The following is an 11782-nucleotide window of genomic DNA, read 5'->3' as shown; positions in this document are numbered from 1 at the left end:
CGGGTGCCCTGGAATTGCCTCACCGGTCTAAACCGCGTGGTGGATGCCTGGGCTGTTGGAGGCTGCTGTCCTTGCCGAGCAGCTGTGCTGAGCTCTGCCACCTGCCTTGGCACTTGGTTCCCTCAGGGTCACAGCTCTGTCTGCAACAGGACGGGCTGCAGCTGCCTCTGCGTGGGCGCCTGGCTGAGGGCACTGCTGCACATCTGGGCTGAAGGCCCCCAGCTGTGGCACCAGCCCAGCTCTGCCTGGCCATAAGGCAACCTGGTACCAAGTGTCCCCGAGCCCGTGGGTGCAAAGGCTTTGCTTCAGAGCAGAGACATGGCCTGGGCAAAGGAGAGCTGGGTCTTGAGCCCTCGGACTGTGCAATGAAGTGCTGAAATGGGCTCTGCAGGGCTTACTGAAGCACTGAAGACATCCTCCCTGCCCCTGCCTGCAGAACCACCAGACACACACATACACACACGCTCTATTAGGAGTACTTGGATCCTTTGCTGCAGTTTTCCTGGTGTCCTCTCTAGTAATGGGTTAACAAAAGTTGATACTCCTGCAGAAAACTTTTTCTAGTAAGAGAATTGCCACTGCTGGAAATAAGTGTGTCCCCCCAGGAGAGGCAAGGCCCGTGAGGGATTGCCTCATCCTGCTGCCCAGCAGGTTCCCCTGCAGCCCCAGGGACAGCTGGAGGGAGCCCAGAGGGGCAGAGGAGGGAGGCAGGGAGAGCTCAAAAGCAGCCCTTGGTGGGGGGCTGCTGAGAGCTCCCTGCTGGAGAAATCTGCAGAGCCCTGGAGCCGGTAAGTGTGTGGCTGCAGGGCAATGCCTCTGCAGTTCCTAGCCGGGTCTGCAGCAGCTGGGCCCCCCCAGCCTGTGAGACCGTGTGGGAGCCTTTTGCTGTGGAGGAGGCCAGTGTGCTGCAGAGCAGGGCTTCCCTGCTGCAGCGTGGGAGGGCCAGGGCATGTGGGCTGCCTTGTGCCAGGGCCGGCTGCAGGGCTGTGAAGGTGGCTGTGCAGGCAGGGGTGCCCAGGGCTGTCCTTGCCAGCAGGGTCCCTGCAGCCCAGGGGGCTGTGTGCTGGGGCAGGGGCTCTGCCGCCTGCCAGGGGCAGCTCTCAGCCTGCTGGGGGCTCCCGACAGCTCTGGGGGCGTATGGACCGACCCCTGATAGGGAAGGATCTCTCTGCTGTTGAGAGTGTGCCGCAAGGGTGAGCGCTGCTTAGAAGTATAGGTTACCCTCAGAATATGTCTGGATGAGACTTTTCGTATCGAAGGTCAGCGCAGGGATTGCTATGATAAATCCAGGGCTCTCCTCAATCTGTGTTTTCAGTTTTCTGTTGTTGGGGGCAGGAGAGGGGAGGCAGAAATGTTAATGGAGATCTCGAGTTTGAAGATGTCCCTGAGACTGCCAGCTGTAACTCTGAGTGATGAGGAGGTCTGCCAGGAGCCTCCTGAAGTGCCCTCAGCCACTCCTCCGCCTATGAACAGCAGCAGCAGCACCTTTGCTGGAGCCATCAGGGTCGTTCTGAGCTGCCCTTTTCCCCCTGCGGACAGGACCCTGTGCCCAGCCAGTGCCCTTCAGAGAGGCACGTTTGTGCGGGGCCAGTGCACAGAGGCAGAGATGTGGTCTGTGAGCACTGACAGGGAAAGACCTGGCACAGGGAGATACCTCCCACAAGGAAAGTCTCCTGACATCCAGGATATTGCAAGGACTGATAGGAAAATTCAGACAGAATTGTTGTTGAAGGGAGAATCAGAAAGCTCTCTCTGACCATGTGCAGTGCAGACCCCTTTCTCTGAGGCATCCCCCTGGCCTGCTCTCCCCCCAGCAAAGCCTCTGCCCTCAGGGCTGGGGGTCCCGAGGCGTGAGCCACCCCCTCTGCAGCCAGAGCTCCAGCAGAGCCGCGGTGCAGCTCTGCAGCCACGTGCCCCGGTCCCTCTGCAGAGCACAGGGGCTGAGAGCAGCTGCCCGGCAGTGTTGGTGTGTGGGAGGTGGCGAGCAGAGCTGGGCAAGGGCAACGCTGCCCTCAGTGCCTGGCTCGCTCGCCCTGGACACTCTTACCTAGACCATCAGTGCAATTTTACTTCTTTCTCTGCCGTTTTGGGTTAGTTTTATTCTCTAGCTCTTGCTGTCAGGCTCTCTGGGGATGGGTGTTTCAGCTGCAGAGTCACACTCTGACCTTGTGGGTCCTCTCCTGCAGGTGTGTCCATGGGAACAAGTGTCCCAGCTTTCCTCTCAGCTGTGGGGCTGTGGGCAATGCCCTATGTGGGGCTGGGCAATGGGCTGGTTCTCCCTGAACCTGATGCTCTTGTTAGGGCACTTGGCTACCTCCTTGAAGTTCCCTTCCAAGCAGCGAGTTGCCCTCCAGAGTGGAAACCTGTCCCCTCGCACCCATTAGTGATCTGAAAGCCCCACATAGAAGCGTAGAGTTTCTGTGATGGAGAAAACACTGTTGGGGTGGGTGAAATGAGCTGTGTATCCTTTGCTGTGGGTGGGATGCTGAGTTCTGATGAAAGTCTACAACCTTTACTGGTCTGTGGTGGGTCAGTCCGTTCTCAGCAGTGCCTTGTGGTATTTCAGGGTAACATGGGAGTGTGGCCACCATTCATCTCAGGAAGGTGCAAGCCCATAGAAACTGGGAACCAGAAGGACAGACCACCTCCCCTCACTGGGCACTCACCCACAGGCAATCCTCTTGCCTCACAGACCTCACTCTGTTCCACCGGAGGGCAGCAAAAATGCTCTGCTTTTCTGACATCTGAAAATACTCAACAGGAGAGATGGGGGGGAGCTGTGAAAAAAACTCAAGCTCTCTTACAATGCCTTCACCCTTCCCGTTCCTTAGCACTGGCGCTGCAGACGCTGACCAGCCCTTCTGCGTTGGCACTGGTTTCAGAGGACAAAGTTAAACACCAGGACTGGTCCCTGCCCCCACCCACTGCTGCAGAGTGGGGCTGGCTGGTCAAGAGCCCGTGGGCAGATGCCCTGCTCTTCATCACCCACACGGCCAGCACCAAGCAGGGCTGCAGCCACACAGCTGCAGGAAGGTCTCCGAGAAAAGAGAGGGATGTCTGTGTGTGACGGGGGGATGGTCTGTGGGAAATGGCTTTGATTTTGCTTGCAGAAGTCTCCCCTAAATTAGCACTGTCTTTTTCTCCTGTGACAGGACCATATGCCCAGAGGCAGCACATGTCCAACAGCAGCTCCATCACCCAGTTCCTCCTCCTGGCATTGGCAGACACGCGGGAGCTGCAGCTCTTGCACTTCTGGCTCTCCCTGGGCATCTACCTGGCTGCCCTCATGGCCAATGGCCCCATCATCATCACAGTAGTGTGCGACCACCACCTGCAAACCCCCATGTACTTCTTCCTCCTCAATCTCTCCCTCCTCGACCTGGGCTCCATATCCACTATTGTCCCCAAAGCCATGGCCAACTCCCTCTGGGACACCAGGGACATCTCCTACTCAGGATGTGCTGCACAGCTCTTCCTGATTGTCTTTTTCCTTTCAGCGGAGTGTTCTCTCCTCACCGTCATGGCCTATGACCGCTACGTGGCCATCTGCCAGCCCCTGCACTACGGGACCCTGCTGGGCAGCAGAGCTTGTGTCCACATGGCAGCAGCTGCCTGGGCCAGTGGGTTTCTCTATGCTGCGCTGCACACGGCCAATACACTGTCACTGCCGCTCTGCCAAGGCAATGCCCTGGGACAGGTCTTCTGTGAAATCCCACAGATCCTCAAGCTCTCCTGCTCACACACCTACCTCAGGGAAGTGGGGCTTATTGTGGCTAGTTCCTGTTTAGTCTGTGGATGTTTCGTTTTCATTGTGCTGTCCTATGTGCAGATCTTCAGGGCTGTGCTGAGGATCCCCTCTGAGCAGGGACGGCACAAAGCCTTTTCCACGTGCCTCCCTCACCTGGCCGTGATCTCTCTCTTTCTCAGCACTGCCATATTTGCCCACCTGAAGCCCCCCTCCATCTCCTCCCCATCCCTGGACCTGGTGGTGGCAGTTCTGTACTTGGTGGTGCCTCCAGCAGTGAACCCCCTCATCTACAGCATGAGGAACCAGGAGCTGAAGGACGCACTGAAGAAGCTGATGCAGTCAGGTGTATCTCAGAAGCAACAAATTATCCATGTCCCTTCACAAGGCATTTCCACTTCATTTCTGGAAACTCCAGTGTGTTTAGCATTCTATTTGTGACAATCCTGTTTTTCTAGAAATGTCTGAATCTGTTGCACGTGGGAACCCAGCCTGTCTGACCTGGTGTTCTTTGTACATATGCATGGGTGGACAATTAACCTTGACTCCTGGCTCACATCTCTGTAATAAAAGGAGGATTTCTCAGTTCCAGTGTTTGGACTTTTGGCACTAATTCCAAAGCCAAGCTGAGGAACAAGCTGCAGGAATTGTTTCCTGAACAACGTCTCTGATCTTGGGTTCTCCATGGCTCAGGGGAGGAGGGCATGGGGCAACGCGTTAGGGCATGGGCCTGTGTTGAGCCTTGGCGTGTGGGGGCCCAGTGCCCATGGGAATGGTGGGTGACCAAGAGGGATGTGCCTGGGACCATCTCCCTGGGCTTTCAGGCACCGCTGCCCTGCACAGCAGCACTGCCTGCTCAGGGCCATGCCTGAGACCACATCCGTGGGCAAGAGCAGGTGTCTCTGTGGATGCCCCAGCTGGGGCAGGCTGCTGTGTCCCTGGTGCAGCAGGAGGTGCCTGGGGAGCCCCCAGGCCAGCAGCCTGGTGCTGGGGACAGGGATTGGCCCCGAGGGGCTGCCAGGAGTGGGCAATCAGGGTCCCTGTGAGAGAGGAGCAGCAGACAGAGGGAGGCAATGGCCTCTGTGTCCTCATGCCATGGCTGGTGCCAGCCCTGGGGCTGACTGGCAGGAGGAGACCCCTCTCTGCCCACCAGCATCTCCTGTGCCCTTGTGATGGTCTATGGCCATGGGGTGAGTGCCCAGAGCTCTGCAGCCCCCTTTGGGTGGGCAATTGCATGGGGCCAGCCCCGCGTGGGCTGCTGTGTCTGCCTGGGCTGGGGAGAGGGCAGGGGAGGTGGGCAGAGCTGGGGAGGGGGGGCTGGGCTGGGAAGGGCCAGGGAGAGGGAAACACCAGTGAGAGCTCAGCTGTGTGGGTGTGCAGGGTGGGGGCACACAGCAGGGTGGTCCTGGTGCAGACCCAGGGGTCATGGTGAAGCAAGCAAGGCACCAAAGGAGCGGGACTGAGGGGCCAGATCTGTGCCGTGTTCCCTGCACACCCTCAGAAAGCTGCAGAAGGGAAATTTTCCCCACAAATTCCCAAACACTGCTCATTTCCAAGCCTGGTCATATACCCCAGCCCTCATTAGGGACCACTGCTGCATGGTCACCTCTGTCCTCCTCCGTTGCCCAGTGATACCCAACTCCATCACCATTTCTAAATATAAAGGGAGCCACTTTCCTACTGACACTTGTTACACACAAGTCCCATAGCTCTTGCCACAGTTGGTCTCTCAGGGAAGGCCATTGTCAGACACCTCCAACAAGATCATGTTCTCATGGCATGGTGTTCTAACAAATATTGATTGAGATCCCACCAGCTGGCCTGGGTCCAGCGCTCCAGTCTTTCATTCAGAACAATTTCTCAAATAATACTCTTGCTCTCTCAGTCTCCAATTGCCCATAATATGCTCCAGGTCCTAACCATCCTTCTGGCCTCTGCAGGACTTCTCTGATGTGTCAGGGTCTCTCTTGTGCTGGGGAGCCTTGTTGTTGGCTCAGCAGTCCTGATGTGGTCCTGTGGTGGGTTAACCTTGGCCAGTGGTGAGACAAACATTCAGCTGCTCATTCGCTGCACTGACTCAACAGGACAAAGGAAAAAAATAAACCAGCAATGCTCATGGCAAAGATAAAGAGATCTCTTAATGATTCTTTTCATGTCCAGAGATGTGAGGTCTTGGCAAAGATTAATTTATTGCCAATTAAAAAAATGTTTGGTTTGTGAGATACTATGTCAGGAGAAACAATGGGTGAGATAATCTGGTTTATTCTGGGGGAATCAGTCTCCTTGGTGTTGACAGGACAGGTAAGCAAGGATGCCAAGAGTCCAGGGGCTTGTGGGCAAGTTCCTCAGACCAAACAGGTTGCCCACTCTGATGCTCACCTGCACCTGGGTCTCCACAAAGACAACAATCTGCTCAGGGATTTGAAGACCAGTGCCACCTTGCTTCTAGTAGTGTGCAGTTGTGGTGTCCCTGATGCCCAGGCATGTGTGGATGGAGAGCAGCAGAGCACAGCCCAGGACAGGAGGGAAGGAGAACCTGGCCTGCTGAGGGCACTGGCAGGTGGGATCCCATGGGGGCAGGGCCCTGAGAGCATCCCTAGGCCTTCCTGGCCCTGACCAGCCTCACCTGGGGCCTCCACCCAAAGCTTTGTCCATGGCTTCGGGAGGCCATTGAAGCCAGGCAGGAGATTCAGCCCCAGCACAACCTGTGCTGTAGGTGTGCGGGTCTCCAGGCACAACCACAGGAACAGCCTGGCCTGTCTATTGACCTTGTTGGTTCTGAATTTCAGGCTCACTTCCCAGCTTCATTCTGAATGGGGTGGCCAATGAAATGACTCCATGGCCCTCCAAGTCCTGGGGACATTCTGCTGCCTTCCTTCTTTCCTCTAACTCCCTCCAAATTATACACACCTTCCTTGTTGTAATGGGCTGTCTCCGGCCAAAAGCCCAGCAGCCACCCAGCCGCTCCCTCCCTCCTTCCCTCCCCAGTCAGGGCCCAAAAATGAACACAGTCATGGACAGGGGGTCTAACGAGGGATGAGCACGGGGACACAATCACTTCCCGCACTCCCTTGTCAAGGCACCTCTTCATACGCTCCAGGGCACGGCTGGCTGCCTCTGCTACCAGGTCACGGGCTGGGATTGTGTTTTGCCTTCTGTCCCCCAGCACCACCAGGGCCTTTTCTGCACAGACACTGCCCAGCCAGGCAGGTCCCAGGCCCTGCAGCTGCAGGGTGTTAGTCCACCCGAGGGAGGTGCAGGCTCTGCCCTTGGTCCTTCCTGCATCTGTGCAGCTCCTGACAGGGCGGCCACCCCACCTGCCAGGGTTCCCCTCCATGGCATCCCTAGGGCACAGGGATGGTCCTCTCAGTTTGGTGCCACCGACAGACACTGTGAGAGTTGCCTCCACTGGATTATCTTTCCAGCTCTTAAACTGTAATCAGGAGAGTCCCCTGTGGTGCCCACACTGCCCCAGTATGTCCCAGTGGCCTCCAGGTGGGGTGTGAGCCCTTCCCCACTGCTCTCTCAGCCTGACCATCCAGCTGGTGTTTTACTCATCTCTTTCTGTTCACCCAGAGTGTCATGGCCTCGCTTGGGCAGAACAACGCTGAGGGAGACCATGGCCAGAGTTTTGTAAAGCTGAGGGAAATGACATCCACTGTGGAGCTCCTCACACACAACTGCAGGCTGTCAGGTTGGCGAGGCAGGATTTACCCTTGGAAAATCCACCTGGACAGTTACCCGCTCAGGTGCCAGCGATGTCAGCCAAGGGGACTCTAACTGATGGCACACCCCTCACCACTGGGGGTCTGTGCAGCCTGTGGTTTCCCGAGCTAAAGGCTGAAGGTGAAGAAGGAGGACAGCGCTCTTGCTTCAGTCCATTGCTTCCTGTGCTCCTGCCTTGTACCACAGTGAGTTCTTGGAAACCTTGCCATAGGCAACGCAAGGCTCTTACATCCTCCCACAAAAGCCCTCCATTCTCCAGGGTGGACCAGCCCAGCTCCCTCAGCCTGATCTAACAGGGCACGTGCTCCAGCCTTGACCATCTCTGTGATTCTTTACTGAAATGGCTCCAGCGTGCCAATGTCTCTCTGCTATTGCGGAGCACCAAAGCTAGACAAGTACTCTAGATGTGGTGAAACAAGTGGGAAGCAGAGGGAGGGAATGACTTGCCGTGGCTGTGCTCCTGGTCATACAGCCCAGGAGGCTGTTGGTCACCTTTCCTGATGGCTCCTAGTTTGCCGAATGCAAACCAAGGACCCAGCCAGGCAGTCCCTGCCCTGTGTCATCGCAGGGCCTCGGTCCACTTTAGGGGCAGGACTTTCAGTTTGTCCTTCTTGGGTATCACGAGATTCATGGGTGCTTCCAGTCAAGAGGAAGTTCCTCCAGTCTCTGTGACCTTCCAGTGGGGATGGAGAATGGCCTCACTGGGACATCGGCCTGCTCACACAGCTCCCTGGGATGCCGCCCCTCCACCTCCCTGGAGTGGGAAGCATTGAATTTGGTCAAATGACTCCTGACATGATCCCCATCCACACTTGGCTGGTTCCCTCCAGAGTCCTGCCTTCAGGCACAAAGCTTTGGGACACGATGCTGGGGAAGACTAAGGCAAAGAGGACCTGGAGGATGTTCAGTTTTATCTAGACCTGCTCTTACTAAGCTCAGCAGTGGCCACACAGGGGCTTCGTTTATTTCTTAAACTGTTCTGCAAGTAGTGACAGATCCTCTTGATGCCCTTGAACATCTTGCAAGACCCCATACTAAGCAGGCTTTGGCTTCCCTGAAGACATCCCTATTTCTAAATTCCTCTTTGAGCCCTTGCATCCACCTCCAGGATGCTTCCTTTTCTCTCTGGAGATTCTTGAGGAATTCCTTCTTCAGCCAAGGATCTCTCTAGGCATGTCTGCTTGATTTCCTGCTCCTCGGTATGGACAGTTCCGCTTGGAAAATGCTTTCCTGAATGACCAGCCGTACACAGCTCTGCTGTCCTTGAGTGCTGCTGCCCATGGGACTACCACTACAAGTCCCCTGAAGAGGCTAAAGTCTTCTCCCCCTATTTCATGAGCACTACAGCCGGGGCTGACACTGGTTTTCACATCCCTCAGCAGCACTGCCTGTTTGGCAAGGACCAGATTCAGGTGAGCGTCACCTTTGTTGGCCTGACACCTGTGCAAAGAATTTGTCTCAAGAGACCCCCGACACCAGCTGGACAGGGTGTATCCTGCTGTGCTCCCCTTCCAGAAGGCGTCAGGGTCATGAAGTCCCCAATAAGAGCTGGGATCATGGACCTGCAGACTTCCTTGGCTTGCTTAGATAAGCCTTTCTCCACTGCCGTACCCTGAGTGCGGGTGCTGTGTCTCCCACCAGGATGGCACACTAACCGGCCTCTCGCTGACACTCTCCTGCAAGGGCTCACCCAACCTGCTGCACACCCCGGAGAGGAGATCCGCACGTGCAACAAGTGCCTGCACACGGAGGGCATCCCCTCCTCAGCTTCCTGGCCTGTCCCTCGTGAAAAGCCCACACCTTTCCCTGCCGCACCACTGTGACCCGTCCCACCACCCGTCATGATTTATTTCATCAATATCATGATTTACTCCATCAATATCCAGCACGATGACAGCATGTGGAAGTCCAGCTCCTCCTGCCTGAGCCCCAGTCCCAAGCCATCGGTGCGCTTCTGGGCTGCAGCACCTCAGCCGTAGCGCTGGGGCCAAGCTCAGGCTTCTCTCGGGCAAAGCTGGTACCAAGCGCCCCCGAGCCAGCGTGTGCCCGTGCTGTGCTGGAGACCAGAGACCCGCTGGAGTGGGTGGCGGTGGCAATCTAAGTGCACCAGCAGAGGAAGCCGTGCCCTCTGCAAGGCCAGAAAAGCAGTGCTGGGCTCTGCAGCCCTGGCAGAAGAAGGCTTGGCTAGCTGCAGTGCTGCTGAGGCCCCTGAAGGCCTGTGGGGGAGGGGAGGCTGACCTCCAGGAGGACATGGTGCTGCTGAAAATGTGCTTCAGTTTGCATATGCTGTGATCCAGGAACACTGTGAGAACCATGCACTGGTTCTTTGATGGTATCTTCACGGGGCTGAGCAAAGGATTGTTGGAATAAGTACCAGTGGAGTGTGGGAGTAGCCAGGTGATTGGAACCCCCACTGTGATGGGCTTCCTGTTCATGGACCAGCTGGATGAACTTGGGTCAGACCGTGACGCACTGCAGGGCTGGCATTCAGTTGCTGGTTGACAGAAACCAAATCTACCTGAGGTGCCACCTGGGCTTCCTCAAAGGAACCATATTCCTGACAATAAAGATTTGGATGCCCACGTTTTTATGTTGCAGAAGGAAGCCGAGCTACAGCAGATACCAGAAGCAGGTACAAATGCTGCAATACCTCTTGTATGGGCTTCAGGAACACCAGGGCAACCCCAAGCAGGGGAACCAGTAATCATCCAGTGGAAGCCAAATGGCAGACCAGCAAGTCAAAAGCTGTACCCAGTTAAACTACAAGTCAGGAAAGGGTTGCAGTCCTTAATTGAACAAATCACAGATTTTGGGTTACTAAGAGAATGCCAATCAGAACATAACACTCCAGTATTACCTGTCAGGAAGCCAAATTCAGAAGAATACAAACTGGTGCAAGATTCACGAGCTATAAATCCAACTGTGCAAGATGTCCATGAGGCAGTAGCGCACCCGTATGCCCTCCTGACCACCCTGAAGGAGAATGAGGAATGGTTTACTGTATGAGATGGAAGATGCGCTCTTCTGCCTTGTGCTGGCTGCTGCCAGTCACCAGTCGGTTGGTTTCAAATGGGAAAGCCCTGAAACTGGTCGAGAAACCCAGCTGTGCAGGGCTGTATGACTGCAAGGAGTTAAAAATAGCCCTACAGTCTTTGGAAATCAATTAGCCAGTGAGTTGGAAAGCTGGCAAAAGAGGTAGGAAAATGTCGCCTTGCTGCAATAGGTAGGTGACATACTGCTAGCAACCAGTAGTAAAGAAGATTCTATAACAAGGACCTCCTAAACTTTGGGGGCTAGCAGGGTACAAAGTACCCTGGGAAAAGGCAGAGACCACCCCAGAAGAAGCAACCACTTGGGGATTTACAATTTGCCTGGGCCAGCAGAGTCTTGGAGCTGGAGGAAAAGGGCCATTTGTCAAATCCCAGAAGCCAAATGAAAACAAGAGCTCAGAGCATCCCTGGGAATGGCCGGGTGGTGTCACTTATGGATAACGAATTTGGGACTCATTGCCAAGCTTCTATATGAAGGTGTCGGAGGAAAGGGAAACCTCCTTGTCTGGACTCAGGAGTGCAGAGATGCCTTTACGGAATGGAAACGGACTGGAATGAGTGCTCCAGCTCTAGGCCTCCCAAATCTAGAAAACCCATTGGAACTCTTTGTGCATGAAAGGTGACACGTTGCCTTAGGAGTGTTGGCCCAGAGCCTGGAACCATGGAGCAGAGCCGTGGGGAGCTTTTCCAAACAGCTGGACAGTGTCAGTAAAGGACGGCCAACCTGTCCGCGCACGGTGGCAGCTACAGTATTACCGATGCAAGAGGCCCAGGAACTGACACCTGGGCAAAAATGACATGATCTCAGTGGAAAAGAAGAACCAACTCATGATTGTTTAAAGACAATGGCAGAGGTATATTCTAGCCGAGTGGAATTAAAAGGCACGCCAACAGAAAATGGAGACTGGGACTTATTTGTAGGTGGTAGTAGTTTTGTGCGAAATGGGACCCAAAGAGCAGGACATGTGGTGGTAACTATCAGAGAGAGAAGAGAAGCCAAAGCCCTCTCATCTGACACGTGGGCCCAAGAGGCAGAACTCACAGCCTCACTAAGGGCACTGGGATTATTATGAACAGACAAGGCTTTTTTAATGCATGGACATATTTGAAATTTGCCTTTGGAATAGACCATGCCGATGGGGCTGTTGGAAAGAAAGAAAGAGGACTCTGAACCTCTCAAGGATCCCCCGTCAAATTATGAGGCAAAGACCCAACAATCATTTCAGGTGACCAGTTGACCCAGGGTGCTGGCAATTATGCA

At 55.2% G+C, this 11782-nt stretch overlaps 1 pseudogene; it reads left to right on the top strand.

Annotated features, from left to right (window-relative positions):
- The first annotated feature begins 3160 nt into the window (after positions 1-3160).
- On the top strand, positions 3161-4203 carry LOC129734326 (olfactory receptor 14C36-like; annotated as a pseudogene).
- The last annotated feature ends 7579 nt before the right edge of the window (positions 4204-11782 follow it).

This window comes from Falco cherrug, chromosome 19, assembly GCF_023634085.1.
Source record: "Falco cherrug isolate bFalChe1 chromosome 19, bFalChe1.pri, whole genome shotgun sequence".
In the NCBI taxonomy this organism is placed as follows: Eukaryota; Metazoa; Chordata; class Aves; order Falconiformes; family Falconidae; genus Falco; species Falco cherrug.
Note: the sequence above shows the minus strand (reverse complement) of the source record. Positions and strands in the feature narration are given on the sequence as shown.